This window comes from Natator depressus, chromosome 3 (assembly GCF_965152275.1).
Source record: "Natator depressus isolate rNatDep1 chromosome 3, rNatDep2.hap1, whole genome shotgun sequence".
Taxonomy (NCBI): domain Eukaryota; kingdom Metazoa; phylum Chordata; order Testudines; family Cheloniidae; genus Natator; species Natator depressus.
The window spans coordinates 141760298-141787711 of record NC_134236.1 but is presented as its reverse complement, the minus strand read 5'-3'; positions in this window follow the sequence as shown (position 1 = coordinate 141787711).

Sequence of the window (27414 nt, the reverse complement as noted above, 5' to 3'; positions counted from 1 at the left end):
TCAGAAAGGGGAACTATGCAAAAATGAGGAGGTTTAGTTAAACAGAAATTAAAAGGTACAGTGACTAGAGTGAAATCCCTGCCAGCTTCATGTACACTTTTCAAAGACACCATAATAGAGGCTCAACTTAAACGTATCCCCCAATTAAAAAACAAAGTAAAAGAACTAAAAAAGAGCCACTGTGGCTTAACAACCATGTAAAAGAAGCAGTGAAGGATAAAAAGGCATCTTTTAAAAAGTGGAAGTCAAATCCTAGTGAGGTAAATAGAAAGGAGCATAAACACTGCCAAATTAAGTGTAAAAATGTAATAAGAAAAGCAAAAAAGGAGTTTGAAGAACAGCTAGCCAAAAACTCAAAAGGTAATAAAATGTTTTTTAAGTATGTCAGAAGCAGGAAGCTTGCTAAGCAACCAGTGGGGCCCCTGGACGATCGAGATACAAAAGGAGCACTTAAAGACGATAAAGTCATCGCAGAGAAACTAAATTAATTCTTTGCTTCAGTCTTCACAGCTGAGGATGTTAGGGAGATTCCCAAACCTGAGCCGTCTTTTGTACGTGCCAGATCTGAGGAATTGTAACAGATTGAAGTGACACTAGAGGAGGTTTTGGAATTAATTGAGAAACTTAACAGTAACAAGTCACCGGGACCAGATGGCATGCACCCAAGAGTTCTGAGAGAACTCAAATGTGAAATTGCAGAACTATTAACTATGGTTTGCAACCTGTCCTTTAAATCAGCTTCTGTATCCAGCTTCTGTATCTTCTGACTGGAAGCTAGCTAATGTAACACCAATATTTAAGAAGGGCTCTAGAGGTGATCCTGGCAATTACAGACCAGTAAGTCTAATGTCAGTACCAGGCAAATTAGTTGAAGCAATAGTAAAGAATAAAATTGTCAGACACATAGAAGAACATAAGTTGTTGGGCGAAAGTCAACATGGTTTCTGTAAAGGGAGATCATGTCTTACTAATCTATTAGAGTTTTTTGAGGCGGTCAACAAACATGTGGACAAGGGGGATCCAGTGGACATAGTGTACTTAGATTTCCAGAAAGCCTTTGACAAGATCCCTCACCAAAGGCTCTTACATAAATTAAGTTGTCACGGGATAAGAAGGAAGATCCTTTCATGGATTGAGAACTGGTTAAAAGACAGGGAACAAAGGGTAGGAGTAAATGGTATATTTTCAGAATGGAGAGAGGTAACTAGTGGTGTTCCCCAAGGGTCAGTCCTAGGACCAATCCTATTCATAAATGATCTGGAGAAAAGGATAAACAGCGAGGTGGCAAAGTTTGCAGATGATATTAAACTGCTCAAGGTAGTTAAGACCAAAGCAGACTGTGAAGAACTTCAAAAAGATCTCACAAAACTAAGTGATTGGGCAACAAAATGGCAAATGAAATTTAATGTGGATAAATGTAAAGTAATGCACATTGGAAAAAGTAACCCCAATTATACATACAATATGATGAGGGCTAATTTAGCTACAACTAATGAGGAGAAAGATCTTGAAGTCATCTCGGATAGTTCTCTGAAGACGTCTACACGGTGTGCAGCGGCAGTCAAAAAATCAAACGGGATGTTAGGAATCATTAAAAAAGGGATAGAGAATAAGCCAGAGAATATCTTATTGCCCTTATATAAATCCAGGGTATGCCCACATCTTGAATACTGCGTACAGATGTGGTCCCTTCATCGCAAAAAAGATATACTGGCATTAGAAAAGGTGCAGAAAAGGGCAACTAAAATGATTAGGGGTTTGGAACTGGTCCCAAATGAGGAGAGATTAAAGAGGCTAGGACTTTTCAGCTTGGAAAAGAGGCGATTAAGGGGGGTATGATAGAGGTATATAAAATCATGAATGGTGTGGAGAAAGTGAATAAGGAAAAGTTATTTACTTGTTCCCATAATATAAGAACTAGGGGCCACCAAATGAAATTAATGGGTAGCAGATTTAAAACAAATAAAAGGAAGTACTTCTTCACTCAGTGCACAGTCAACCTCTGGAACTCCTTGCCTGAGGAGGTTGTGAAGGCTAGGACTATAACAGGGTTTAAAAGAAAACTGGATAAATTCGTGGAGGTTAAGTCCATTAATGGCTATTAGCCAGGCTGGGTGAGGAATGGTGTCCCTAGCCTCTGTTTGTCAGAGGGTGGAGATGGATGGCAGGAGAGAGATTACTAGATCATTACCTGTTAGGTTCACTCCCTCTGGGGCACCTGGCATTGGCCACTGTCAGTAGACAGGATACTGGGCTGGATGGACCTTTGGTCTGACCCAGTATGGCCATTCTTATGTTCTGACATTCTTATATCCAAGGTGATTTGTGGGAATCTATCCATTTTTGATGAGTTTGATCCTCAGTTGTCCCTCGCTCTACCTTTCTGCATATCCTAACTCTGGGGTAGGTCTGGACTGAAAATGGCCCCCACACAGGTTACTGCACCCACAGGTCTGCTCTAACTAAAGTGGGTAGAATTGTTCCATAGGAGTCCTTCCACTTGCCTAGGATTCCTGGAACACAGCAAAAAATTGGCGCTGCCCTCACCCCATCCCTGGACTCCCCAGATTAGACGAGTACCAAGTTTAGACCGTCAGGGGATACTTTTTGTGCCCTCACACATTAAACCTAAAGTGGTTGAGCAGTTGGGCATAGACAGAAACTTTGAGTGATGAGGTCCCAGCTGCACAACTTTGTGAGGTGACTAAAAAACTAAAAACGTCAAACAAACTTTTTTTCATAAGAACATGACTAATTTGTGGAGATTTTTGAAAAAAAATTCTGAGTTGCACAATGGACTGATATGAAATGATGGAAATTTTCTATAAAAAACAAACCAACCATTTTATATAGCTGTAGTTGGGAAACAAGCTGTGCAGCAGATTTGACTTCCAACATTTCCATAGTGCAGACAGAAATTCACCTACTTATTTTCTGATGATATAGCAGCATCCCTTTCCTGCTATCAGATGACCATTCACAAGCTACTGTAAAATGTGCTGGCAATCCTACTGCATTTCCTACTGGACAAGTGTCCACATTAAAAATGCATCACCACAATTTGGAACCCTTTTGTTGGTTACTCTTAGCTGTGAAGCTAAGGAGGAGCAAAAAAGACTGAACTATCCTTTCACCTATAGACATGGTGCAACCAAAAATAACTGAGGCACATGGATGGAGCAGTGAGGGCCAGCATATACTACCTTATCCTTTGTGGTACATCTTTTCTGTGACTATCCTTAGCAACATGAATACTTACAATTATACTATGTCCTGTTACAGATAAACTAGGAGAACTTCAGGGGGTTTCAGTCTTTGCAAATAAAAGCAACATTGCAAGCATGAGTAAGCCTCAGTGATGGTACTTGGTATTTTACATCAGTTACAGCTAAAGTGCAAAATTGAAAGAGTTGGGAATTGATTTCAAGCAGAACCGTTGTTGGAAGGTCACTGAAAAGAACTAATGCCTTGAGCCATCAGTAGTCTGTTGTTCAGGCCAAGGTTCAAAAGGTTAGTCCATGATTTCTGTCTATCCACTTGGGCATTATTAATTCCAACTGAATCTCTCATTTCACGAAAGTGGTAGAGAGTAACAAATGAGGGTCAGATCTTTCCTTCCTCCCAGAACACACCTGGAGTTTCACAAGTAGTTCATATTTCAGACATTATAGATACTAATCCAGAAAGCTTTTTCACAGTGCTAAATGTCCAATGGAATTACAAAAACAGAACACCATATGCTGAGGGTGCAGACGGAAGAGATTGTCCTCAAAAACAATTTACCTGAATATTATACTTTATAATTGAAGTCAATGGGAGAAAGATCACACCTCTGTGAAAGAAGCTCATAGATTGTGTCAGCAAATCAGAGGAAAGGTTACCTTTCTCCTCTAGTTGTGTTCTGCCATCCTGCATGGAACAAAAAGCTATTTCTAATCATATTAATTGACATACTGCTGCTATTGTTCATGTAAGAAAATGTACATGAATAGTAGTGAACAATATGGTTTTGCATTAATCCATGTCTTACAAATGGTTGAATTAGAAACATTACATTAAAGATATTCATGACAGTAATTAATTTGCAATGCATATGACATACCTACAAAGTGAAATTCCCCTCAGTAGAGAGGGACCATGCAGTCTTACATAAGGGGGGATGAATAGCTCAGTGGTTTGAGCATTGGCCTGCTAAACCCAGGGTTGTGAGCTCAATACCTTGAGGGGAGCATTTAGGGATCAGGGCAAAAATTGGGGATGGGCCCTGCTTTGAGCAGGGGTTGGACTAGATGACCTGAGGTCCCTTCCAACCCTGATATTCTAACATTGCGCTTTACAGACTTATGTAAGCCCCCTCAACGAGGGTCAGTTTCATTCAAAAGAATAAATTTCCAGAACTTGGCAGGCAATACCCCAAATTCCTGTCAAATTTGATCTTGTATAAGTTTAATATTAGTGGCACTCTTTCTCCAGCATGACTTTTCTGTTTTATTTGCTGTATACATATATTAGATAAGCATGAATGACCATGGCAAAAAATGATCACGCACTTCAAAGTATGCATTACTATCACCATTTCTCTGGTTTTGGTATTTGGAGTGCAGACCCAAGAGCAAAAGTGAAGGAGAAATACTTTGCCGTTTTTGAAGTTTGTCCAGATGAGGGCTAACTGCCAATTCATTTAAAGAATGACTCTCATAGTGGGTGAAATTTATGAAATACAGTATCCAGTCAAATCCATCCTTGTTTTGTCTTCCAACAAAGCCAAGAAAGGATGATTATAACCTGTTTTTACTTGTAGATACCCAAATCCCATTGACTTTCATTGGGATGTGGGCACCTAACTCCCTTTGGCTCCTTTAAAAATCCCAGTTTAAATATATTTATGGGCTTAAAATGTTTATTTTGCTCAACATATAAATCCTATTACTTTTTGCATATTTATCTTTTATTTTCTTGAAACTGCCATAAAACTCAAAAGGAAAACACACTAACAACAGGTGAAACACCATCACGCCATCTTTAAAGAACTAGAACAACCCTTTATTATTATTTAGAGCTGCCTGGAACAGGATTACCAATGTTTTGAACTCAGATATTTTCTTACCATGGCTCTGATTCTGCTCCCATTAAAATCAATCGTAAAACTCTTATTGTCTCCAGTGGCACAGGATAATTTGCCTTGCTCACTAATTACCATATCTATTTGTGTGTGTCATAAATATAAAGGGAAGGGTAACCACCTTTCTGTATACAGTGCTATAAAATCCCTCCTGGCCAGATTTTATAAAATCCCTCCCTTTCACCTGTAACGGGTTAAGAAGCTAAGGTAACCTCACTGGCACCTGACCCAAAATGACCAATAAGGAGACAAGATACTTTCAAATCTGGAGGGGGGGACAAAGGGTTTTGTCTGTCTGTGTTATACCTTTGCAGGGAACAGATCAAGGATGCAAGCTCTCCAACTCCTGTAAAGTTAGTAAGTAATCTAGCTAGAAGATGCATTAGGTTTTCTTTGTGTTTTGGCTTGTAAATTCGCTGTGCTGGAGGAATGTGTATTCCTGTTTTTGTGTCTTTTTGTAACTTAAGGTTTTGCCTAGAGGGATTCTCTATGTTTTGAATCTGATTACCCTGTAAAGTATTTACCATCCTGATTTTAAAGAGGTGATTCTTTTACCTTTTCTTTAAATAAAATTCTTCTTTTAAGAACCTGATTAATTTTTCATTGTTCTTAAGATCCAAGGGTTTGGGTCTGTGTTCACCTGTACCAATTGGTGAGGATATTATTATCAAGCCCTCCCCAGGAAAGGGGGCGTGTAGGGATTGAGGGATATTTTGTGGGAAGACGTCTCCAAGTGGTCTCTTTCCCTGTTCTCTGTTTAAATTGCTGGGTGGTGGCAGCGTATCAGGTTTTTAACCTAAGCTGGTTCCCAAGGCAAGAAAGAAATCTGTGCGTTGGGGAAGTTTTAACCTAAGCTGGTAAGAATAAGCTTAGGGGGTCTTTCATGCAGGTCCCCACATCTGAACCCCAGAGTTCAGAGTGGGGAAGGAACCTTGACAGTGCATAAATAAGGGCTCATTGTCATCAGTGACTATCTCCTTCTTCTTTTTAAATTCACATTAAAGTAATAACACTGGACTGGAGATTCTTCAATCGTTTTATGACATAAAAACAGAATTATGGCTTCGCTACAGAATCAAGCAGGAAGAGGTACAAAAGACCTCTTATTTAAGGCCCTGTGATGCAGTTTACAGACCCCACACTAAACCATGGCAAGGCATTAAGCAATACTGGGCTAAGGAAGCTCTGCCCTTTCGCAGCTGCAGGACATGCTCCAGGTTAAAAGGACCTGGGTTGGCTGGGGCAGAGGAGAAGTGCACCAGAAAGTGGGGCTGATGCTCGGAGCTGTGAGAGGAGTGGCTGTGGTATTCCTAAGGCTACTCTAGAAGAAGTGATTCAGATTTACCACAACCACTCTCTTTGGGAGGTGAAAACCCACAAGAGACTGTGAAGAACGACATTGTTCCACTGACAGACTAAATAGATATTCCTGAACCTGTGATCATGCCCCAAAAAGAGGTGCCACAGCCTAATAAGAAGTCACCTGGGAGGAGTATAACTTGGGTGTGGATCCGTCCAGATATTATAATGCCCCTCTACGGACCTGGGTTGGGACCTAGTGGATGGGAAACATGGGTCCCCCTACCTTGCTCCCCCATCCTCTGCCATCACAGAACCCTAAGAGTGGAAGAGACCCTCAGGAGGGATGGAGGCCTGCCACATATGACCCAGCTGGGGTTCCCCTCAAGAATGATAGGGCCAGAAAGAATGGTGTAGCAACTGCCTGACCACTAGGCCAGCTGGATATCAGACTGACTTGCTACGTATAATTAATATATATGTATTATATATTTATATATTAAATAAAGCAAAGTAAACACACAAATGGCCAATTTTATTTTAGAGTAAATGTTCTTTTTTATTCACAATTGGTCCAGTGTGAACTCCTCCCTCAGCCATAAGTCAGTGATCAGCAGATGTGCTACCGTTTGAATGCTGTTGACTGCAACTTATGTCCTTAACAAAAATAATGGATTAGTTTGAACTTCCCAAATAAGTTATAGTCTGTTGGATGCCCCTGTGCTGCTTGTCCAACATTGCACAGTTTTATACAAGTTATTCAATTTCACCAGATCATGGGGAGTCAGGCTGCCTGCATAAAGAGTACAAATGATTCTTCTTTTGCAGGAAGTACCACTACAATGAGAGCACTGTGGTATTGGTACCACACACTTTCTAATCCTATTTCCATTTATTTAGGCCCAGATTCTGCAACCCTTACTCTCAATGAATAGTACCTTCCTGGTTTACTTTGACTTAAATTGAACTACTCATAGAATAATGTACCACTTGACATGAGCAAGGATGGAAAAATCAAGTCCTCAGCAAAGAAGGAGCAGAGAAAAGAGAAACACATTTTCCAGTACTTATGATTTACAGAGAGCACTTGGAAAACCCCTCAGGATAACAGGCTGAAAATGGTAAGCACTACAAGTGCAGAGTTCACAATTGCTCTATTTTAACTCAAACCTGTATCAGACAATGGTACAAGTGCACAAGCTCAGCCATAAAAGAACCAATCATTTGCAATTTCCCTAGAAAATTTAGAAATTTATCTGTAAAAGACATGAAATATACAAAAATCAAGGAATAGCGCTGTGACAGACATGGCAATTTCCTACAATATCCGTGAAAAACCTTATTGTATTAAGTTTATCTATTATTGTGGGGCATGATTATATGTAACCTCTCTAGGTGGGAAATGTGATAGATATGAGACTTGAGAGTTCAAATGACTATATTGAAAATGTGCTAGACAAGTATGGACTTTTGGGACAATGAGTGCTAAGTGGATTGCCTGAGGATTCCCTAGGGAAAGGTGAATGCAAATTACTCAAGTCTGGTTATGCAGAAAGCAAGCCATTTGAAGCAACATGCTGAGGAGAGGGTCTTTGTCTGCTGATTACCTGTTACTGAAGGCCAAGAGCAAAGGCCTGAGCTGTATAAAGAAATGACTCATCTGCCCAGTGTTTGTTCTCATTCTGGATCTAAGATGGATATGAATTTGTAGCCATGGGGGGAACCCAGTTGTGGGTTTTGAAGGACTGAAACCTAGTGGAGTCCTACGCTGGCATTGGGGTGACCTCTGGGAAGGTGTTTAGCATGTGCTTAGGTTCTTTTATTGTTTTAATATGTTTACTCTGCAGTGAATTTACCTTAAGAATAAGTGTGCTTGCTTAGAAGGAACTGTGTGATAACTTAAAACTGTGGGCAAAGCCTTTGGAGAGAAAGCAAAGTGCATGCACTGGCCTGTTTAGGCTGTCTGGCTTGCTGGAGATATCACAGTGCAATCCAGGGATCTGGGCAAACTTAAAACCCCTCATCAGAGGGAGAGAGATGAGGGTCTCTGCTCAGAAGAGGTGATATCTGGGAGCCAGAAACTTTTAAATGCAGACGCGATGCCTGGGGAGCAGCATGCAGGGTCACATGATCCCCCAAGATTTGCTGCTTGGCTTGTACTGAGCATGCTCACACAGACTGAGCATGCTCAGTAACACTGCTGAAGCTGGCTGCTCGCACTCTGTCCCCCCACTGTCAGCTTCATCTCTGTTTAAGTGGGTCCCCTCAAGGTAGTACAGAGGGGGACTACAGATACAGTTGATCTGAAACTGTGATGTGCTCTGGCTGTTGCTAATATATAACTCACTTTTCTGCCCCTGCTTGCAACTACAAATATTTTGTGTCCTTATTCTTAGCCCAGCAAGTTCTCATATCTACATTAGGGGGAAGATCCTTAACTGGAGTAAATCAGTGTAGCTACATTGATTTATACTGGCAGAAGATGTGACCCTGTAATGCCTTACCTCTGTCCTATTTGTTTTTTCTTTATTGTTGCTGCCATTTTTGAGACTCACTAATGTGCTCAGCACCATGTAGGTAGTAGAATTGCAATGAACTAGTGGATGTATATAGTCATGTGTTTCAGCAGAATTATAGGAAAATGCTTAAGATATAGCTATCAAAGAAGAAGAGTGAAGATTTATGAAGAACAGGAATTTTTCAATACTATTTTGTAACCATCTACAGACCTCTCTTTCTAAATAATTATTCTGAATGGGCATCTCTAAAGCTGCTAACCCTAAAAGAGGGTTATATGTTGTCAAGATATATGTTGTGCATTCACCTCAGTAATTCAGCAACTAATCAAATATGCATGACATCAGCTGGTCAACAAAATTTGCTACACATTCTTTGTGGCACAAAGGCAAGAATTTTTGTACATGTGGGCTCTGAATGAAAAACATTCTTGACTGTAAGAGGAACAGGTGATGGTAGAAGCACAGATCTGTTGGGTTCTACCTGTAGTCACTCATGGGCAACACTAGAACCTAGCTGTGAGAAAGCAGTCATTACCAGCGTCTAGTACTTCTTGTCACATGGCCAGCTGGCCAACCCAAGCAAGAGATGACCAAATTTCTGCATGAAGACTGAAAGGTTGTCATTTAGCCTTGGAGTACAGTTACCTATTCCACCAACTTCTTTCTATGTACCATCAGTTTAATTAAGCAGATAAGCAAAGATGAGAGCCGAGCCGATTTCCATATAAGGGCAAAAAGACAAGAGTTTGTGCCTATGTCCTATATGCTATTCTGTGTGAATTGCTGAACCAACTAAAATCCATGCTTCTCAGATACAATGAGGGGAAATATTTTATCTCCTAAATGAAATTTATGCTGTGAGACAACTGAGCCCATGAAAGACCACAGAGTCTGCCATCAAAACTGTTCAATTCCAAATAACTTTCTAAAGACAGGCCTAAATTGTTAGTGCCTTTCCAAACATTATATAATTATGCATTGTGGAAAATTTATCCCTATGCAGAGGGCTGGCAAAAGCCATATTTTACTTTTTCTTTTCATGGCATCAGTTGTGTTAAGTGGTATATAGGACTTGTGCTGTTCCTCTATACAGGGATGAATTTCAACCTCGGAGAAAGAAGGAAAGGCTCTGATATGATTTTTGAAAACACTCTTATTCTGGTTCTTGGCCTACTTATTTTAAATAATTTCAATATTTTGTCCTTTACAGCAGGTACTAAAATTTTTTTATACTAAAGCACCAAATTCAGAAATAGTAATGTAAACAATTAAAAGCAAAAGGAAAAAAATATTTGCAGACTCTTTAATCTGGAACATGAGGCTTTTCCCATTACTTTTACAGCTTGTAGTCACCTTAATGTATGTGTCAACATACACTACATTTAAAAAAATCAATCATGTCATTTATCAAGAATTGGTAGCTGAACATAGAAAAATGGCTTTCCGCAGAATAGGAAATAACTATAATATTTCAGGTACTGTGATGTGGTAACGCTTGGTGAATGCGGATTCTTTAATGGTGACCCCTGTACAGTGGTTTGTTTTGTTCAAAATCATTGCACTTAATAATCATAGTTTGAGCTCCTCTCTCAGAATGGTATGTCTTTAAGAAAAAGAGCACATATGACCAAGCCAGAAGGTTTAGTCTATGGCTCAAAGCTTTCAGAAGAAGTACTCTCTAGAAAGAAGGGAAAGCACTGTCAAGGCTAAAAGAGAGTCCTTATCTGTAGAACTCTAGATTCTGGCCAATAAATGCTCTGAGAGATCAGTGACAAGCAGGCAGGGAGACACCAAAGGCTAGAGTTCATGGGAAGAACCCGAGGGATTGGAACTGGGAGTAGTGAACGTACCAAACCAGGTCAGTAGGAAAGGCTCATTTTCTCACAAAGATGCTGTTAGAACACAAACTCAGGTAGCTCTTTTACTATTTACAAGCCAAATTGCTAAGCAGTCGTTTGGTTTTGTTTTAGTGAAATACTGGTTGAACACCTGTTGTTACTGTGGAGTTTTTTCCGCATATGTTTCTGTAGGTCTCTGTTGAAAGGGACAGGCGGGCTACAACAGGAAATGTTGTTTTGATGCAGGTGCAGAGAAAAGGGTAATGATGCAATGAAAGCAATTTTTTAGATGTTTCAGCTTCAGAATCAATTTGCTAGAAATTAGTGCAGGCCAAACAAATGTCGTCTTTACAGCCTAAATTTGCATAGCTCTACTACAGGAAAAATAATAGCACAGTGATATTCATGAAAACAATAGCCTTTCGGGGAGTGGAGCAACTCCTTAATCTTCAGTGAGTCTTTCCTTTATTATCAAAGCCATTCTGCTTTGAAGGAGCTTTACAGGAATACAGAACATACTGTCTTATGGCCAGATCCTGAGCCACTCTGCAGACAAGCTAGGCCAGAAATTGATTTGAAATGTCAGGTTTCTCCATATGGTAGGTGCTGGCAAGGCTGCACAGATCTTGTGCAGGGGGAAGCTTATAACTCCTTGCATTGCTCTATAGCAGTTCTCTAGGGGATTAGAGGGAAGTTTGCAGATTGGCAACACCCATGCCACTCTCTCAGCCTATGAGTCACACTGTACTACCCACTGACCAGAAACCCTACTTAATGATCAGCGAGGCACAGTGTTTTGGTTGCTGCATAAATAATACAGCCCATGGGTTCATAACATGTGATAGCTGTCACAAATCAGGTGTACAGGCAGGGCTGGATTTCCAATTAGGCACAGCATTCTAGGGGCGCCTTACCTCTCTAAAACTGTGTGCATCATGAAGGTCAGCTGTAGGCATGGGGGCACTGAAGATTCTGTGTCTAGGGATGCATAAGGTGTAAATCCAGCCCTGTGTACAGGATCCCTGTGCAGATGCCCCTTTGTGTTGTGGGTAAAAATTTCACACACACCCCAAGCCATTGCCTAGGTCCCCTGGGCAAAATCTTCTTACATATATGTCACTTAAGTGACCAGAATTTCATCCTTGCAGCCGAATTCTGCCCAACTATGATACTCCCTTTAAATTCAAAAGAACATCCAAGGGCAGACTATGGCCCTTTGTGTTTTTGCATGGTCTCAACCACGCTAACATTTTATATTAAACTCATTTTACTTAAATAACCTATTTATGAAGACAAATTATAACCAAAATATAGTGAAATTCTTGATTGTCTACTTTTTTTTTTTAATTGAAGAAATGAAATACAGGAAGCCCCTTTTTCAAAACAGAGGCCTCACCTCAAATCCTGTAATTGAAAATTAGTATATAAAAGGGTAAGAACCACCTTCAGACTCAGAGCTCTCATAAAAGGTTTACAAGCACCAGCAGGGAGTCAAGTTAATCCTTATTCTCTCTTGATCGCTCCACTTGATCACCTGACAGTGAGCACCTTTTCTAAAATGTCTGTTTATCAAATACAACAGGCCAGGTCCTCAACAGGTGTAAACTGGTAGAACTTGATTGGCTCCAATGGAGCTATGCAAATTTATGCCCCCTGAGGACCTGACCTGTGATATTTTTTTTAACTGAAACTATTTAGTAGCACGCAGCAAAACAAAAGTAGACAAAATGCAGCAGAAAGGCTTATGTTTTAAGTGACAATCAAGCCGAAAGAACCATGTGCCAAGAGAGCTCCTTTCAGAGCCAATGTGGCAAACCCTAGTGCTGGGTGCCAGTTCTCAAGCTGCTGCATTTCAATGTTGAGGGAATATATGCTGTGAAAAGGCATATCATCCTCCTCCATCAAGCTGCAAACCTTGAAGCGTGTGTAATCTTGCTTCAGGAGACACACTCCACCACCAATATGCAACTTTCAGTTCCAGGCTATGATATCATGGTTCCTCACTATCACAAGCAGCATTTTATGTTAGAGAAGAGCTGTTCACTGTCACCATATCAACATCTGGCCCACATTACATTGTAGATTGGCAGGTAATAAAGGTGAATGAGCTTATGCTGACTGATGTCTACAAGCCTCAATCAGTTAATTGGCTAACCTCTGCTCTGCCCACTTTCCCAGGCCTTTCCAATGACTGTGGCAACTTAAATTGCTGTCTTATCAATTGGGGATACCTGGACAACAATGCAGATGGAGAGAATCTAATGGAGTGCCCATCATTTGCTGACCTACAACTCCTCTATGACCCAAAGCAAATACCAAGGTTTCATAGTAGCAGATGGGCAACAGGCTCTTCACCTGATATCACCTTTTCATCTTCTGGACAACTGCTGCCAGTGGTCATAGAGCATAAGGTGCTTGAAGCTTTCTCAAAGTCTCAGCATTGGCCATCTTTGATTGCCACAGGCATGTGGATATCAATAACAAACAGCTTACGGATGGCCTGGTGGAATTTTCGGAAGGCTCAGTGGGACATCTTTCAATCAGAACTAGATACATCTGTTAACGAACTGGCTGAGTTGGGCTTAACATGTCCAGCTAATATAAATGATCCCTCCCAAATTTTCTGCAAATTAGTTCAGGCAGCTGCTAAGAAATAAATCCCTAGAGGCTGCCACCAACAGTATATCCCTGGGTGGTAGTCAGAGACAATTAAGCTCTACCAGGAATTCAAATCTGCTGGTAACAAACAGGAAGCTGTTAATAAGAGCAAGGAACTCATTCAGTGCTAGATCAAACCCAGCCCAATCAATGGAGAGTGACAGTTACGAAGATAGACTTCACTCATTCTAGCCAGGAAGCCTGACAGATCATCAAAAGACTTTCTGGAGATTCTAGCCTTGGCAAAATGGAGTTTCCAGTCACTGCAAATGATCTTGCATCCTGGTTAGTGGCCATATACAAACTTGGATAAGTCTTTCAGCTGGGCAGTCAAAACTGAGGGTAAAGAGGGGTGGCAGTCTCCTAGTGTGGATTTAAACCTGATGGTTCCTTTTTCAGACAAAGAGCTGGACCAGGCCATAAAGCTTATGAAAACAGGAAAGCCTCCAGGCCTGGATTATATTCATATGGAGTTCCTACTTTACCTAGGCCTAAAAGCCAAATGCTGGCTGCTTCAGTTCCTTAACTGATGTTTTCAGGACAACTGCATCCCAAAAATCTGGCACAGGGCAAAAGTCATAGCCATTCCAAAACCAGGAAAACTGCTGGACAATTCTAAGAGCTATCAACTGATCTCTCTCCTTTGTGTCATGTAGAAGCTTATGGAGAGACTGATTCTAATGTGCATCAACAAGGTTACTGAACCACAACTGCACTTTGTTCAGGCTGACTTCATATATGGACAGTGTACCTAAAATCAAGTCATTCACCTAACACAAGACATAAAAGAAGCCATTGATGGGGTCAATAAAGTTGGCGCCATTCAGATGGATCTGTCAGCTGCGCATGACACTGTTTGGCATGTGTGACTGACTGCTGTGTAGTTGCACACTACTCCCTGTAAGCCCATGGCGTAGTTCATCATGGAAATGACCACAAATTGGAACTTCATCTTACAAGCTGGAGACAGTCAGCTGAAATTCCTGTCCACCTAGCTGGTGTCTAGTCAGGGACGGGGAGAGATGGAAGGATGCACACACGCACACACAGACACACGCTGTGGGAAGGACACAATGAACATGATATTTTAACACTTGTTTGTAATCCCCAGTAACCCTGTTCTCATATATAAAGTGTATCTCTCTCACTCTATCTAGATTATAAACAAGTACCTGAACCACCAATAGTTGAGTGTTCAGTATTTCCTATTACAAGACCATGTTTTCACTTGCTTATAACTTTGCCAAACTTTAACCTCTTGGGCTGAAGTTTTCCATGATGGATGTTGGCCTCAGGCTGATTTTCTTTTTAAAGTTTCAGCAGCATCAGTTCAGCCACAGCGAAGAACAAGATTAGATAAAAAATAGTTTTGCCTATGTTAAATATGTTATAAGAATATTTTTAGAAGCTCTAGCACCTCCACCCTTTGAAGCATTGCCTTGAAACTTGGCGGGGGTTCACCCTGGAGTCAGGGATGTGCCTTTTGCTGTGCAAAAACACTTTCAAATTTAGCCAAGTTATGAGCCTTTCAAAAAATATGTCTGCACATGCTCAGTGGAGACTTGTTAGAGTTTGGCAGCCAAATTCTCTGAAGATTCTGTCTGCCCAGAGCATGCTTCATTGCTTTGCTCACAAGCTCCTACCTGCAACTGGACTGCATATGTGCCATCCCCACAGAGCAACTGAGCATGCTTCTGCCCAGGGATGCAGGAGCTGAGCAGGACTATGTTTGCAATTGCTGCTCCAGGCTGCTGTGGTTCTGGACAGCAGAACTGAGAGCAGGGAACCTGTCTTCTGTCCTCTAGTGCTCCACCTGCTGGGTCCAGGCAGCCTGTGGAGGAGGCAGCCTGATGTAGAATTCAAACAGGTGAAGAATGGAGTGGGGCTGTGGGTAACATGGGGAAAGGGAGTTGCAGGAGCCATAGGTGGTAAGAAGCAGTGGGAGAGGGGAGTCAGTAGCCAGAAAGGGAGAGAAGTAGAGGGAGGCAGGAGCCATTGAGGGGGCAGAAGAGTGTGTAGGGGACAGGAACCAGGAGGAGTGGTTGGACAGAAACCGAGGAGGGGAAGGATTGGGGGCTACATAGGCATGGATGTAGGGGAGGAGGGCAGGACATGAGGGATGAGGGGAGGATAGGTGCAGAGGGCAAGAGGAAAATAGGGACAGAGGGGGATGGGAGCAGATAGGAGGAGTGGAGGACAGAGACAGGCTCAGGGGACAGAGGCAGAAATATCTATAACCACTAGATTACATGCTCCTCCAGAAGGTGGAATTGAACCCAGGAGTTCTGAGTCTTTAAATTTATTTGCTGTCAGCAAATAGCTGTGAAACCCTCTGGCATTTCATCACCTTCTAGTGGCTGGTCCTTAGATAGCATAACAGCTTATTACTGCTACCAGATACTCCAGTAGTTCAAGTAATAAGAAGTCTGTACTGCAGATTTGAAGGTTCAAAAGCACCTGATACCCCAATATTGATAGATTTTAAGGCCAGGAGAGTGATCTGTGATCATCTATTCTGACCTGAATATGGTTCCATGTGATGGAATTACTTTTTATTCAGTCTTTTAATGAAGAAATTACATAAACATTACATTAAGACTGTTAAGGTTGCAAAGTCAAGCACTCCATCATGTATAGGCATTATAATACAGTCTTTAACTACATGATCATCTGCTGTTTCCCCCCCAGGACCTGCTTAATTAATTCACAGGATGGATGGTGCTCTGAGAATGTATCCACAATTTGTAGTGAAGGAGACTTTTCTGTTTAGGAACTCTGCATCATTTTCTGCAGAAGTTGGAAGGTGAGTCCTATTTGTAGGACTGGAACAGATGGGTCTGAGCCTGCCCAAGACTAACGGCCCACACCCTTAACTAAGGTGGAGGAACCACTAAGCCCAGGCTGGGGACAACTGAGTACTGGGGACAACAAAGAAGAAAGCAGGATCAAGATCAAAGGTTAAAAATGAGGGAGCCAGAGGAGAGCACTGAGTAGAGAACCTCTGACAGAACCCACCACTCCTCAAAGGTATCTAAGGAGTCAATGGACTCTGCTCAGAGGTATGATTGGATGAGGGACCAGAAATAGGCTCCACAGTTGCACAGTACCCCCTGTCCAATTCCTCCTCCTGGTATGACAGATGGCCATCTTGGCCAGTGCCAGAAGGAGGTTGACAAGGAGTTCCCACATCTCTGTGGGGCCACGGGTGTGGTGTACATTTCGAAGCTGACTAATGAATGAGACAAAGGATTTCAGGAAGAGAAAGGAGGGTCTCTTCGTTAAGGCAGTTGAATGCTGCCCTGGAGAATTGGAATGTGTCCCTGCCTTTGCCACAAAGTTCCTGTGTGATGCTGGGCAAATCACGTAAATAAAAATTTCATGGTTGTTACCTAATTGTGTGTTTCTTGTTTTTTTGGTGGGACAGCTGGGGTGAAATTTGCAGCAGTAAGTTGTGAGCTCTCACCACTGTAACTGAAGTCTTTTGGAGTTGTGCTTTGAACATATACAGTGCTGTAAAAATAATGTGTACTCTAAATATCAAGGTCTAGATGTTTCAAGCAGCGCACCCAAATTTAATGGACACTTGACAATTTTAGCTGTACTTGCTCTGTGCCGCAGTTTCCAATCTGTAAAATGGGAATAATAAAGCCACCTATTCTCACAGCTGTCTTGTAAAGCTACAGTCATCAGTGTTTGTGAGGCATTCAGATATTGTGGTGAGAGCACCATCTGAACGCCCAGGTGGAAATCAATAATTTTGTATTCAGTGCAAGGTTTGGAAACTGTGCAGTAAACATATTGACAAAGGAAGATAAACATTCAATAACAACTTATTCACTGGGGGCCTGTAGGAAAAATAGTATATGCTCACATTATTAAAGATGTATCATAATTCATACCAAATTAAGGTTCTACAGACAGCCTTAAGTCTGGCATTTCCCAATTTTGAGTGCTTGACTTTGCAACTTTAACACTCATTTAATCTCTTTACATAGCACCACTGATTTCAACAGAACTACACTAACTTGTACTAGGTGAGGATTCAGACCATTATAGTTACATTGGACAAGTACGCTCTAATTACAAGAGCTTGCATACCATGATTGTCTTTAAAAATCAGTTGTGTATTCTAGCTAAGAACTAAGGAACAAATCCTAAAGACAACACCAACATTGACGTTAATGGGAATTTTGTCTGAGTCATAACTGAGTGAAGACTTCAAGATTTGTGCATAAAGAATGTAGAAGAATTTAGTTTGATATCAAGCTGTACTGAGACATCCGTTATATGTAAAGCCAAAGCCCTATCCAGGAAATAAATGTTTCAAAAAACTAACAGTAAGACTGATTTTCCTCTCATGCTACTGAAGTAATTAGATGTCACTGTGAGAGAAGAATTTATCCCTAAAATATCCTACCTATTTTAAATAGATGTACCTTAGCTTGAGAGGTATAAACCTCATCACAACAGTACACCAAGGACTCTCCATTAAGTGACAGTAGCATCTTAAATGGATAAAAGGGAAACAGATTTGGTGTGCTGCCTGGTCATGGTTGAACCAGGAAAAGGATTGTCTGAGCCTTTACTTATAAGGGCCACTCAGTACTGCTGATCAGTGAAAGACTTAGTGGGCAGCAGGTGTGGGATGCCTGTAGCTGCTACAGGTTTCAGAGTAGCAGTCGTGTTAGTCTGTATTCGCAAAAAGAAAAGGAGTACTTGTGGCATCTTAGAGACTAACAAATTTATTTGAGCATAAGCTTTCGTGAGCTACAGCTCACTTCATCGGATGCATTCAGCTGCTACAGTCTCTCTCTTGGCATGGGATGTTACAGTGCATGGCCATATTTTGAGCTTCTTCAAAGGAATGAAAGGAATGAACAGAGGTTACTGTAGTGCATTATCAACAGAATAAACCGCATTCTCCACTTCAAGTAATAATCCTCTCTTTGTGAGCACCAGTAATCTGCACCCAGCATGCACAAAGTCATTTGTAATTTTCTTTCACATTTGTACAACCTGCAGTGGAAAGACACACATGAGACAAAACAATTTGGCAAGTCACTTTTTATGTGCATATCAAGGGTAAATTAACAGTGATAGACTGTTAAATTAAAAATAACATTTTAACATCCACTTTTGAAAATTTCTGTGTAGGCTCATGGTTCTCAGATATACATTATTTCATGGAAGATTCTATTTTTTAACTGTACCTTAATTATTTCTCCCTTAATTCACTTAAATTTTTTAATTGTTTTCATTTTTGAAATTATAAATTTTCCTCTTTCTTAATGTTTTTGTCATTGAAAAGTATGTGTGGGGAAATAAAGGGGAAGTAAAAATAAATAATTAAAACAAAATTAAAAACAAAAAACCCCCATATAAATAAAAATAGTTCTAAATTATTCATGCTCCACTTTCATTGGAGAACTGCAAAATTTAAAAAATCAACCATTTTTCACAAAAATTTCTGATTTTGAAAAGAAGCCATTTTGGATGAAAATTTTTCACCACCTCCAGTATTTTTTCTATTCCATATATTTTGAACAGAGTGTTTTGCAATGGTGTATTAAACAGCATTTTGGAATTCTCAATTCAGCACTCTATTAATTACTATTATTAGTCCTATTTATAAGGCATCCATCATTGTAATATCTACCTGTTAAATTATTACTGTTCAGGATACCAAAATAAATACCATCAGGTCATTCTTGAAAAGAAAGTTGTATTTTCATAGCTCAAACATTGTAAAGTTTATACATTAGCAGTCAATAGGTAGACAACACTGCCTGATTATATGTGTACTCAGGTAGCAGAAGGCAGGAAAACACCATAGTTGGTGGTCCCTGAAGCTAGGTGCCCATATGGCTACGAATATGCTTACTGACAAAAACGTAGGTGTCATGGGGACTTTAGGCACCTCCAGAGTTAGGCAACAGATGAACAGTGGTTTTGAGGATCTCAGTGGCTCCTAAATGTTGGCCTGAGGCACTTGGGGGTTTTCTCAATTGTGTTTTAAAAACTGTAGCAATGAGTCTCAGAGCCCCAGATCTACAGATTCGGGCTCATGCTAAGGTGCTAAAAACAGCTGTATAGACATTAAGACTAGAGACCAGGCTCTGAAACCCAGAGAGGAGGGTAGGCTTCAGAGCCTAAGCCACAACCTCTACACAGCTGTTTTTAGTGCCATCACATGAGCCCAAGTCAGTAGACCTGGGCTCTGAGACTCGCTGCCCTGGGCTTTTACAATGCAGTGTAGACATACCTTAAGTCCTTTTGTGGATTTAGCCTCTAGTAGTTAAAGAGCACCTCTCATTCATCGATTTCAAAGTGCTTTACAAAGGTGGGTAAGCATCATTATCTCCAATTTACAGGTGGAGAAATTAGGTCACCGAGAAAGAGAGAGCAATTATATTGGTAGTCTTCCTGCCTTGGAGCTTCTATCTCCCATAGCTACTTCGGTGGGGAAAGAAGATCCTTAGGGTATACCTACACTGCAGCTGGGAGCATAGTTCCCAGTGTGGGTAGACAGACATGCACTAGCTCCGCTGGAGCTAGCATGCTAAAAATGGGAAGTGTGGCCACAGTGGCTTGGGCAGTGGCTAGGCTCCATTCCCGAGTACAAACCCACCCAACCCCATGGTACATACTCAGGTGGCTATCCTGAGCTGTTTCTTGTGCCTATGCAGCCACACTGCTATCTTTAGTGTGCGCCTTGTCTGTCTACATGCCCTGTTGATTCCTTTCCCTCCTATTCTCAAGGGAAACGTGAGAATATCCCTATAATGAATTCTGGAGCTCCACTTACCTATGCATTATGGGAGGGGAGAGAAAAATCAATAAATTATTACACCCCTTCCCCCCCGCAATAACTCCCTCTCACCAATGTGGAGTAGACTACATAAAGAGGTAAGGTGGGAAGAGACTGACTACAGAAACAGGGGAGTGGAGAAATCAATTTCTTACTCAACAGTTTTTCTCCTTTAACATATACCATCATATATACTTGCTTTAATGCCAAAAGTTATTCTTTACTGCTCCTGTTCAAACTGCAGAGCCAATGCAGCTCATTAACAGATCTGTTTATTCAGCCATAATCATTTACACCTGTGCAATTCTATTACTCTAAGAGCTTTACATGGGGCCAGTTCCAAGCCCATTGTTGTCAGTAGGATCCTTCCATTCATGTAGCAGGATTGGATCAGGCCCATGAAGACTATTGGATTGCGCAGGTGTAATTGAGGGCATAAATTTTATCTGCAGAACCTTTATTCCTGGTGATAATATGAGATATGGAAAGAACTCAACTTGACTCTCAGATCCCAAGTAGTGTTTACATAGCTAGCAGTTAGAAAAGATATTTTTAAACTTCTAAATGGAGTACACTTGATATGAGGTTATGGAGAGACAATAAACAGAGGAATCCATCGTATTTTTACAGCATCACTCTTCAGAGTAAAACTGCATTTTGTGTGTGCTACGCAGTGAATAATAGTGTGATAGTTATATTATGATTCACTAGTTATAATTGTAAGCATTAGTTATACTTGCAAAATAATAATAAAATATACTTTTAGAGAGCCTAACCAGGCATACTAAATATTCAGTGAATAACCTGAAAAAAACCTTTTTTTTTTAAGGTATAATCTTCAAAAGAAACAATAACTATGCAGAAGGGAACAAACTTTTTTTTTGGGGGGGTGTGGGATTTAAGATGTACTGTGACTTTAAAAAGGGGAGAAAAAACTACAATACGAATAATTAAAATAGGAAAGAAAAGCATGCAAATTTGTACTATGGAGTTTTAAATCTAAAATCTTTTGTAGGGAAAAGCTCGCTGCTGGAGAGAAACCACTGAATATGTGAATACCACACTGCCGCAAGTTAGCTGCTTGTTATAGAACTGAATAGATGACCCAAAACAACACTCATTTCTTTTTTTCCCAAACGGTAGAATGTAGCTGTTTGGGAATGCCTGCATAGTAATGCATGTTTGCTAGTACGGAGATTAAGCTTCACTGCATGTGCATTCACAACATAAACAGGAAGGATTAAAATGACCACATCTCAAAAGACTGGAACAGTCCCAGAATAGGTTCTGGGTATCTTGTGTCCTGAGTAGACCCCATCCTGGATGACAAATGTCCCAGATTTCAAGCTTTCTTTTGTAGTTCATGGGAAAGCATAGTTAATCCATGAAATAGTGAATACACACATCAGCTCAATTCAGCTCACTCTGATAATGTGTAGACTGTAGCTATTGTGCCACTTTGTACCCACTGGGAGGCAGTTTTCTTCACACAGCTGAACTTCTACAATATTGCAATTTCTGCTCAATCCTTGCTTCTTCTTGATTCAGCTGCTTAGTCTAGTTTCTTTACATAGATCACGTTTTCTCATTTTAAAATTTTAATTTATAACAAATAAATAATAGATTTAAAGGAACTCTAAACCTCAACATTGACAGTGCTGCATTAATCAAAATAAAGCATGCTTTTTACTCATCTGTTTGGATGGTTGTGCTTACATCATTGGTGAAGATTAGTGCTCTTATTTTAAAGGAGCATTTCAACATCTCCTTTAGTAGCAGCAGGGATGACATCATATAAGTGATTGTTTAAGATGAAAGGGAATCACTAGCTCAGCAGTGCGGTAATCCTTCTTGTGATCTCATCTGTATCTTTTCTGCTAGCAAACATTGTGAAAGCACTGTTTGCCAAGCTATTTGTCAACGTTTTTCGGAGTGTGCACTAAAACAAGTAACACACCTGTGTGAACAGATCTTTTCAAAGATGCTTTTTAATTCAGGTAGTATTAAAAATTATTGAATTCACATTTCTTTCTGATACATGGTTATGGATATGAATGGAAAAGTAAAAGGGGTTGCAATGAGAATTAAATGCATTTATGCATATTCATGGAAACTATTTAAATAAGTGTATTTGAGTAATGCAACATTATAAATTCTCTGTCCTACTAACAGAAATCTGAAATCCACTAAAATAAAACATGTACTCATTGAGGAGTTTGTACTGAAATATTCAGTTAAACTAAAAGATGCATATTTACACCCTGTAACTGGCTGGCTAACATAAATGTAACACAGACTACCCTAAAATGTAACTAGAAAAGCATTTCTGTTCTCCCTGCCTGAACGATCCCAATTCCACTATCATCATGTCTGAACATATCCTTTCCTCTACCATTTTATGCTCTATCTTAGTTACAATATATTTTTTTGACCAGAATGTAATCTAATAGCATCCTTCCCATTAATGCATGTCAGTGCTGTTCTGTAGAAGGGTTTGATGTCCACACATGCTGTTTCCTGGCCCCCTCCCTCCCTTCTCCCCACCCTTTCCCCAAAATGCATGAACCACACCTAAACATGCAACACTTTCAATCTTAGAAATTATTCTTAAGGGTAATTTTTTCCATCATAATCACAAATCATGAAACTGTTCTAATTAACAAATGTTCTGGATAAGGCATACCAGCCCGAAAAAAGATATATTTTAAATATAATTTGTAAAAAGAACTAGGGCACATTTAAAATGTAAATTTTAGAAATGCTCATCTAAAAAATAAAAGGTAAAGAAATTAAGTGCAAAAGAAACATAAGAAAGGAGACCAAAAGTATAAAAGGAAAGCAAGAGACGTTACACTACATATTGAGGGGAAATGGGCATCTAAACATTAATAGAAACATGAAGCAAAATCTGCCTGCTTATCCACTTGGGGGAATATTGCATCACATTAAATGTCATCCTTCTTGTTTTTTTAAAATGTAAAAACAGTGGCTACTGAGTAGGTGAGCAGTCTCATTACTTTGGATTGCTACTTATTAATGAGACAAAAGAGAAATAATTAACATAGACTGAGCATTTTTCTGTAGATATCTTTGATTATTGTTACCAGGACACTTTTAATGGAGAAATTACCACAGGAAAGCAATCCCTGACAATGGATTCAAAACCATTTAAAGACTTCCAGTAATGGTAAATTTCAGTAGCACCAACAAATGTATTTTTTTATTTCCCTTTCATAAGATATAAATGTTTAATAACTGAATAAAGTGGTATGCTTTTTTTGAGGAATGGCACTAACACTGATATGCTCACTTGGTTTTATCAGCTTGCCCTTAATTTTAAAAGGAACCAGTTTTAATTGGAAATTATTATTGTGGCACTCCTTTTCTTAAAAATAAGTGGATGCAAGCCAACAAAATGTTTTCCCATGACTCTGTCCTTCAACAATCTTTTCATTTTAATGTTGCTGTGCCAATTTCTTCTATTCTAGACCACCCACTGATTTTAATGAAAGTTACAAGGAAATTACATAAAATACATTTGACATATATTTCTTATAATTTGTGGAGCTTTTCTACACATAGTGTCAACATGCTACTTACAAATATCTAGTTTTAAGTGTTCAAGGGCTAGCTTCACTCAAGCTGGTCCAGGAAAGTCTAATGGATTGTCTACATTGGAAAGTTTTACTAATATAATTATACCAGTATAGTTAAACTACTATGTCTATACCACTATAATGCCCTATGTGGACATCCTTATTCCAGAACACACGTGACTTTTTTTTTGTTTAACTTAAACCCCTTCCAGAGCATCATAAATTAAACTGGAAAAAGATTACCTTAGTGTCCGCATGGGGATTATATTGGTATAACTATGTGGGTGAATTTCACATCTCAGTTTATAGAACTTTAACCTTCCTGTGTAGGCAAACCTTAAGTTACATCTCCTAGTACCAGGCTGGATCTCTGAACCTTAGGTAAAACTTGTATTTGGACTCCATAGGAACCACAGAGATGGCTCAAAAGATGCTCTGAGCAAGAACATCTTCTACCTACTATTGAGATGCACTCTCCTCAGTCAGATAACACCCACTTTTGAGACTGCATTAACTCCCTGAGGTGGAGGGAGTGTGACAGCTTTTTGCTTCTGCAAGTGACATATCCTGTGGGCAAAATTTCCATTTCTGGTGCCTTCAACAAGTTTTACAACTGCCGAAGCCGGCATAGATCCTGGATTGCATCTAGAATTCTCTGGAAATAATCCTGTCGTTCACTTGAGGAACCCATCCTGGCTTACAATAGGATCAAAACACACCCACATACCCCCACTCCATACTGAAAAGCAGCAATGTACATTTATCATTAGAATACTATTTCAGGCACATATAACTGAAAAGGTCAGTGGATTATCCTTCAGTTTCAAAGACTGATGATATCATGCATAATACTTTAACAGTAGTTTTTTATGCTTTTTAGTGATGGATCTCAAAATATGTTCCAAAACTATTATGCTTATCGAACTCCCTAAAAATATAAAAAAGCAAGATCGATGTCAAATTAATGTACTCTACTGTGAATTTAAGGCAGAATAGAATTAGATGCTCTCCAAGGTCCTGAAACAGGAAATCTTCAAATATAGAAATAGGTATTAAATAAAGAAACCAAAATTTTATATATTTTTCTTCAGTTCAACCATGCATGAGAGAACTATTCTTGAAAGGGTAAAATATCTAAAAGCCAATGGAAAAAATTCAATTCTGAATTTGGGAAAGAAGCAGAGTTTGAATAATATTCAATATATTTCAATATCTAAGTCACAGAAGTTAAAGATTGTGTGATTTATGAATAAGATGCCAAAAAATGCAAGTTAAACAATACCAGCACTGTCAAAAATCATGATAGTAACTAACTGAGTGTTGCAAGAAATACTTCCCCATAAATACATAACACCAGCATAGGACTGTAGTATAAATGAACTTTAGCCTCAGGAAGATGGTTAGGTTACAGCAGCAGGAATGAGAGCAATGGGACAGGGACTAGGGAATGTGCGGGGGTCTCTGGAGAATAGGTCTTTGATGGTTATCAGATGAGTAGAATAATATCTACTTCTGCTTCTTGCAGAGCTCTGAGCAATCTGGAGGACTCTTATAAATATATATTGCTGATCTTGCTCCTCTCACCCAGCCTCTCTTCCTCTTGGCAACAGCTTTTGTACTCTGACAGGAAATCTTTTGGCCATTGGTCCTGAAAATTCACACATTGCACTTGCTTTCGTGTTAGTTTCCTCATTTGAGAGAGTGGTATCCTTTCTATCCTTTAGGAGACACTGTCCATAGTTAATTTACTCAGGCACAAACATAGGTTAAAGGGCACTAGATAGCTTAGTTCAGGTAATTGGTCTTGGACTGTAGCGGCTTTGACTTTTAAGCATCAAACCCACCCTGGTTGTTAGTGATCAAAAGTTATTTCCATAATATGGTTGCTTATTGACCTTTGTAAAATGATTTGGTGGTCTCATTACAAAAAATATCACCATAACTGGTAGCAATTGGCATCCTTGTTGGTAATCTTGGAAAAGAGGTCAACAAATGAAAGGACAGGGAGACAGGGCTACCTTCTTGTGATTAGATGTCCACCCTCCAGTGGAGCAGTATGGAAAAGCTTGCTCTGATGGATTAAAGATATTCCTATTCTGTGAATAAATTACTTTTCACAGCTGTCAATGCAGCACCTTTCAATCTACTAACATAACTAAAAAGTGAACATCCAGTTATAAGTTAAACTTGAGCTGTCACTCTAATATTCTAAAATTTCAAAATGAAAGCATTCCATTGCTGTGGGAGGATTTGTTAGCTCAGCCTTTCTACCATAATCCCAGAAATCTAATCTACTAAGGGATGGAAATTTTAGGGAAATAACTTCTTCCCTCCTCACATATATTATTTATCTCAGTTATTTTACATCAAACGTAAACATAAAGGGGCTGATTCTGATCTCACACTGGTGTAAATCAGGACTAACCTCAATTAAGTCAATAGAAATATACTGATGTAACATTAGAATTAGCAAGTATAATGAGTATAATTCGTAAATTGTCTGAAGATCCTCAACAGAATTGTGGTCTAAATTAGGGTACTGTGCTCATAAAAACAGACATTGTGGACCCCTCTGAAAACAAAACAAAAAAATACATATTATTATAATAATTAAAGGGAAACAAATCAGTGGTAGAGATGCCACAAGAGGAAATGAATCTGCAGCTGAGGAACTGAGAACAAACAGCATTACTAAAAATATTTCTTCAGAAGTTATCTCCAATATAATAACTGTTTTGGACACCTAATCTGGGAAATTGGAGAGGAAGAGTGAATTTAATCAACAAGAAATTCTCCGGGTACTTCATCACGCGGAACCATTAACAAGGTACAAGGACATATTTCTGGCCTGGAAGACACAAAAGATTTGTATGAGATAAGCATAATCAAGCCAAAATGCAATTAAAAAGAACTTTCATTATAACTGGACAACACAAAAAACAACTGATTGCTGCAAAAACAGGAGAATTATAAGATTTTCTGAAGGAAATGAGACAAACATATATCAGCTTCTTTGACAAATGACTCCTTAAAAATAGAATAAAAACTACACATTGAGAGAACATATCAAAGAGCTAGTGCAGGTATGCCGAAATGAAGAATCTGAGAGCAGCCCTGGATTACTGGTATGTTCTTCCTGTTGGCCTTAGAAGGGTCACAGAATTTCCCCCCTATTAAGAGTGGCTTGGTGACCCCCTCATTTGTTGAGTTTTTGACACATTTTGATATTTCAATGGCATTTTTGTGAAGGACTGTGATAGAGTGTAGAAACCCCACACTGGGGAACCAAGGGTTAGCAAGCTACTCTGGGCTCCAAAGGCCCCACCCAGCCACACCTGGTGGACATGCTCACAATGGAAGCAGCGCTCAAAAGGAAGTGGTTCAGGTCAGGCAAAACAAGGGAGCAGTCCTATGCTCTTAGCTCCTGCAGAGAGACTACTGGAGCTCCATGCTGCCCCGACCAGACCCTACTACCAAACCACTGCGGGCCCCTGTGGAGACAGGGGACGGTGGGCCACAACTGATGGAGAAGAGCTTCCAGACCACTGCCAGAGAGACTCCTCCCCTGTATTTG